Raw genomic sequence first — 6,831 nt, 5'->3', positions numbered from 1 at the left:
TATTCTTCTCAGGGTGCCTGCTTGCCTCTGCCCCAGAGAAAGCCCCCAGCTGTGTGTCAGGGACAGGGGCTGTGCCTGAGGGAAGGATGTGAGTCACTAGGGGCCACCCAGAGAGGGGCCCTGCACAGCCAGCAGGTGTTGCTGTGAGAAAGCAGCACCACAGAGGGACCTTGTAGCCTGGGGCAAACCGTACAGGAAAGGGAAACATTTTAGAGCCCACATAGGCTTTGCCATGAATAAAGGTGCAGAGGGGATGTGAGGCCATGTCCACAAGTGTTCTGACATTGCAGGGTCTGTTTTGGTGAAGCAGAGCATGTCTTTGTGTGGGTTCCCTACCGCTCTCTGCTGCTGTGCATCCCTGCTGCTGCAGCCCCGGCCGTAGTGAGAGCACAGCCAAGTGGTGTTCTGGCTGCTGGGGGTTCTGCAGGGCTGTTGGGTTCCCGTACAGGGCTCACCAGTACAAAAAAGACAGGGATCTCTTGGAAAGAGTCCAGCGGAGGGCCACGAAGATGGAGAAGGTCCTGGAACATCTCCCCTGCGAAGAAAGACTAAGTGAACTTGGTCTGTTCAGCCTTGATGGGCAGGGCCAAGCCCAGCACAGCACTCCTGTTGATCCTACAGCACCCTCGGAGTGAGAAAGTTCCTCCTAATACCAAAACTAAATCTCCCCTATCCAACCTAAATGTCCCCAGAATAAAACCGTTCCCCCTTGTCCTATCACTATCCACCCTTGTAAAACACGCCCCTCCTCCTTCTTACACACTGCTTTGAAATACCGGAAGGCCACTGTGAGGTCTCACTGTGAGGCCTCCCCAGAGCCTCCTCTTCTCCAAGACAAAAAAGCTCTGTTCCCTCAACGTTTCTCCATAGGAGAGGTGCTCCAGCCCTCTGATCATCATAGTTTTCCTCCTCTGGACCCGTTCCACAAGGTCCATGTCTTTCTTGTGCTGGAGGCCCCAGGCCTGGATGCAGTACTCGGGGAGGGCCCCAGGCCTGGACTCACTGAGGACTCCAGCAGGGGCCTCACAATAGCCAAGTAGAGGGGGACAGTCACTTCCATCTCCCTGCTGGCCACTCCTCTTTATATGCAACCCACGACACAGACCCTACGTGTGCCATGAGTCCGCCAGATGAGGAGAGAGAGAGAGAATGAAAAATAACTCAGAGTTGACAGCTTCCCTAGGGAAGCTCTGGAAGGCTACGAAGAAGGACCTGGAACCCTAAGAACACCACATAAAGTTAAGGGCAGTCTCAGAGCCCAAGTGGCATCTAGTCTCTCTGGAAAGTGGCAAAACAGGCACTGGGAATCCATCCTAAGGACAGGTGCTCTTCGAACCAGAATCCCTCCACCTTCCTCAAAATTACTGGGAGTGTGTAACAAGACAAAGCCTGACTTCTCCAACACGGGAACAGCGGTGGAAAGACAAGATGACACTGTCATCGGAAACGCCACCGAAAACATCTTAGTTTGCCTTAGCTCAACAACATGCTGCAGAGTTTTTTGGCATGCTGGCTCTAATTTAGTCACTGTGCAAGAAACAGAATCACCTCCCTTTCCTCTCATGATGTAAGCCTATGAACACTTTCATGCTGCTTGAAGTTCAGTGAGGTTCAACTGATGGGGCGCAGACATCTGTGGAACTGGGCCCTCTGCCCCTCAGCCCTCCTTTCAAGATCACTACTCCAGAGGTGGCAGGGATCCAGAGATCTAATATGTCCTGATTACTTATCTGGACACTCAATCAACCTCCATCTATTCTTTGTGCACTATCATGTGTGGCCTGACTTTACTTTCAGCCACACATTCAGTAGCTGGAGGGAGAAAACACTTAGGACAGCAAACCCAAGTCAGCCCTCTCATCCTCAGAGTGAAAAATCCACCACAAAACCTCAAGGATCTCACAGACCCTCTAGCAGACCCCTCATGCCATCCCAGCACAGCCACTCAGAGTACACCAGGCCTGCTCCTCGCCACTAGTCTCCCCCGGGTATCAGGGAAGATGAGAAGCTACTTCCTGTATGCTCCAGGGCCAGAGGTGAAGGACAGGAAAGGAAAACTCACGCCAAGCTCGTCATTTCTGCGTCAAAATGGTTACTGTTCTGTTTTGCTAATTGCATACAGCATAGAGCTACTCAGGCATACAACTACACTAACCCACCCTAACCCTAACCCTAACCCTTAACCTAAACATAAACCTAACCCTAAACCTATTCCTAACCCTAACCCTAATTTTAAACCACACTCTAACCCATACCATAACCCAGTACCAAACCTAACACTAACTCTAATCCTAACATTATCCCTAAACCTATACGAAACCCAAACCCTAGCATTAACCTTAAACCTAAACCTAGCCTAACCCTGAACTTAACCCTAGAACTAATACTTAACTGTAACAGTAAACCTAACCCAAATCCTAACACTAACAATATCACTAACCCTAAACCTTCTGAAAAACCCAACCGTAACCCTAAACCTTACCCGATCCCCAAACCCCAAACATAACCCTACCGCTAACCTTAACCTTAACCTAACACCAACCCTTACCATATCGCTGCAATAAATCTACACTACATCTAACCTTAACATTAATCCTAACTGTAACCCGAAAACAAACCTAAATCTGACCCTAACCCTATCACTAACCCAAAACCTAAAGCTAACCTAAGCCTACAATAACCCTAAACCTAACCCTAACACTAAACCTAAACCTAACTCTAACCCTAACCCTAACACTAACCCAAATTCTAACCCTAACTCTAACCCTACCTGAAACCTAATCCTAACACTAGCCCTAACCTTAAACCTAAGCCTAAGCCTAACCTTAACCCTAACCCTACCCTAAGCCTAACCTTAACGCTAACCCTACCCTAACTTTAACCCTAACCTAAACCTAACCTAATGCTAACACTAATCCTAACACTAAAGCTTACCCTAACCCTAAACCTAAACCTAGCTCTAACCCTAACCCTACCCGAAAACCAACCCTAACCCAAAACATAACCCTAAACCTAACCCTAACAAAAACCCTAATCCTAAGTCTAACACCAACCCTAACCCTAACCCTAACCCTAACCCTAACCCTAACCCTAACCCTAACCCTAACCCTAACCCTAACCCTGATTACACTAAACCTAACCCTTACCCTAACCCTAACTTAAACCTAAACCTAACCCTAACCTTATGCCTAATCTTATCCCTAACCCTAGCCATAATATATCACTAACCCCTACCCTAATTGATAACCCTAAACCTAACCCTACCCTAAACCTACCCCTAACCCTAACTGTACCCCTAACACTAACCCTAATTGATAACACTAACTCTAGCTCTACTCTAACCCTAACGGCAACCCTTCAGGGAGAGGTGCTCAAATCTCAGTTATCAAAAACTGTAGTTCTTTGCAACTGCAGGAGGTGCACTCAGAAAAGGTTTCGACTAGATCTGGGAGGACAACACTCTCACGGCGGGTATCCTGTCCTTGATGCCAATAATAAATGTCTCGCTCCAATTTATGGGAGGGGGGCAAGTTTCTTTTATGTAGGTATACCCAGCTTGAGATTAAGAAACAATAGTTCAGATGTTGGTTCGACCAGTTTGTGACAAGTCCTAAGCATTTAGGGAAATCGGGAAGGGAAGGTGGGCGATCGGAAAGGTAGGAAATATAAGCAAGGAGTCTCTGTATACAGAGAGCAAAAAAGAACTCCCACCACCCTTGAAACTCAGCAGTTCTTTATTGAGTGCATGTCCCTAGGCTGCCTGCAGGGTGTCAGTACCCTTTGTGCTCTCTCCGTTCCTGTTGGGCAACAGGCTGCATCCACTTGCAGGCAGCCAGGCAGCTGCCAAGTAGAAGGCTCTCCTGGCCTGATCCTGCCACTCATCAGTACAAATGGATTGGAGGCACGGCACGAAGAAGGGACTGGAGTCTCTACGGGGCCTTTTGCCCAAGGCCTGGCTACAGGTTCTCTCTAGCAAGCACCATGGCACAGTCCTACCCAGAATAGGGTCCCTCAGTACCCCCTGTCCTTGCTTCTTCAAAACTGGGGCAGCTCTCAGGCCATAGGCCCCAACTGCCATGCTTGGGTTGCCATGGAACACTGGTACACAGCTGATGTCACCAGTGTTCCGAGCCCTTCAACTGCCATCCCGTGTTAGACCAGCAGGAGGGAAGAAGCAGAAGAAGAGCTCAACACGTCTTGATGGCTCCTCCTCCCCAGAAGAAGATGTGCCTGATGGGGAGGAGAGAAATCATTCATCTGATGGTAGTTGAAGATGCAGTGGAGCCAATGGAGGTGGATCCACCTCCAGAAGAACAGGAACCAATGGACGTGGATCCACCTCCTCGTGGGGCCAAGAGACATCGCCCCACCAGGCTCTACACCATCCGAAACTGGTGAGTGATAGATTGAAAAGAGGTGCCAAACTGGGTTAAGCAGCAAATGATTTCATTTTGTATTCTGAAGAAAGCTTAGGAGATTTGTTTGTTCACAGCAAGGGAAGTGAAATTCCAGCAAGCTGACTTGCTACACTCAGTCAGGAGATCAGTGGCAGATAGGAGAATTCAGCTTGGGTTTTTCACTCATCCTCACTCCAGTCAATTGAAACAGTTACCCAAAGCCACACACAGATTCTTCTAAATAATCCCAAATGCCTACTTGTGTTATCACACATATGGCAAATTATATTGTTTCTACAGTACAAATGGGTGCTGCCATGGAAAACAATTATCTCTTTACCAAGAAAACCTGCTGCCATTTCCTTCTGTATCAGGGATGCCAATACATACCACTACAGCTGTCTTGAAAAGGAGGCAATGGACTGTTTGTATCACAGCTGCAGCATGCCTTAGGTTTTGATAAGGGGTTTTGTGTTTGCTGTATCCAACCTCCAGAGCTTCCACAAAGGACACCAGGGCAGAAATGGGGATCTAAGAAAAGACGTACTTCCCACACAAATAACATCTTGAAACACCTTAAACAAGTACTCAAGAGAGAGAATGAATCAAGCTGACTTCCTCAGAAATGTCTTCCCATCCCTAATTCCATGCTGGATGAACCACAAATGCACTTAAACACATGCCAGTCCCTTATGAAATGCTGTCTGCAACACACGAGCCATGACAAAACTAACAGAGAGTATTTGATCTTCTGCTCCTGGAGAAAAATTTCTGCTTAGGTCACACGGGTCTGTCTCATCTCCTCACAATAATGTAGTATGTATCTCTGCTTTACTACTCACATTCTGGAGTTTGTAATGAAATGCATCAGATAGCAAGTCTCAAATACTCTATGATGAGGAGTGTTGTATATCATACTTTTGTTTTCAGCGGCATGGGTATGCAACAAGCAGCAGGGAGTCTCCAGTGCTTTGTACAAACTACAATGCCCTAAACCTTCATATTTCTATAGTCAGAGTTGCACAGCCATTTCCCTCTTGAGTATGTATCCTGGGGCAATGCATTTCTCATCACTTATCATCTTCAAACTTTTCTCACCAGGCGTCAGAAGATCCTGAGGGAGGCCAGGAGTGGGAGAAAGTAGGAGTCCTGCCAGAGTAAGTGTCAGCAAAGAAAGGGCAAATGAAATCTTTGAGCGGGGAGAATTGGAAACACCTCAGTGCAATCTTACAATAAGTGCTAACAGTGGTGTAAAGAGTTGTATAAAGATCTAAGCACAATTGAGAGTTACAGTCAGCAGCAAATGCTGCATGAATGCTGCAGGTTGCTCAGTCGAGAGACGAAAGAAGACAAGTTCAAATGCCAGCTCATAAAGCTGTAGTACAATATATAAACTCTCTTGCAGAAGGCTGAAGTCCACCTCAGCTCCTATGGATGGCAGCGTGAGCCAAGAGCGCTCACCATCGGATAACATAACACAACTTGATCTCTGAAGAGGATGCCCCCCGAACTCCATGAACCTCTCTCTCCTACTGCTACGCCATTCTTGAACTGTTTTTATTATGTCTCAGTAGGAAACAGTAGCATTTAACACTTGCATATTTATAATATGTATATAGTTATATAGTAATATCTAATAATATACAACATACAGTATGAGAATGTACAATAATAGAGTTTACTCTTATTAATTAAATATGTATTTTATATTTAAATTTGTTATGTAGTATTTCATATATTTGTTACGTAGTTAATAATTTATGACATGATTAAATCATTAATTAAAATAGTAGTTGACCTCTAGTTCCTGTGAAGATTAAAACAATGCCTTAACTATCCAATAAGATAAATTACCTTGTACAAATAAAGGTTTGTGTTTCTTTATCTTTTTATTGTGGTAATTCTGTGCTCTTGCAACAGATTGAATCAACTGAATCAAAAAAAGGCAAATGTCGATCTTTTGCACCACAAAGCCAAGAAGATGATAAGTTTTATTGTAGAATAATTCAGATTTCATAGAAGGAAGGATTCTTGTCAAGAGTGACAGTAGCATTTTACTCTAAATAATAACTAGAGGGAATATTTCCCCTTAAGGACAAAAGAGAGTATCACACTTTGCTCAGAGACTTGCAAACTTTGAAAATTAGGCGATTTTATGGTCTTATATAAAACATAGAGCAGATGTGATGTCCATGCTGGAGAGAAACTGAAAGGTAAGCAGGAATTCACAAGCACCTGGTGCGGGAGGAGAAAAGCTGTTGTCAGTAAAGAGAGTGGGAGAAGCAAGGGATGGGAGAGTTCCTGGCTACACATATCGAGGTCACTGGCCCTGCAGCCCCAGATGAAATGTCAGAAGGTGCCCTAATGCTGCCTGTAGGCAATGTGATGGAGCTACAGTCCTGAGGTTATCTTCTACACATTTTAGTCATACATT

This window comes from Excalfactoria chinensis, chromosome 2 (assembly GCF_039878825.1).
Source record: "Excalfactoria chinensis isolate bCotChi1 chromosome 2, bCotChi1.hap2, whole genome shotgun sequence".
NCBI lineage: Eukaryota > Metazoa > Chordata > Aves > Galliformes > Phasianidae > Excalfactoria > Excalfactoria chinensis.
Note: the sequence above shows the minus strand (reverse complement) of the source record.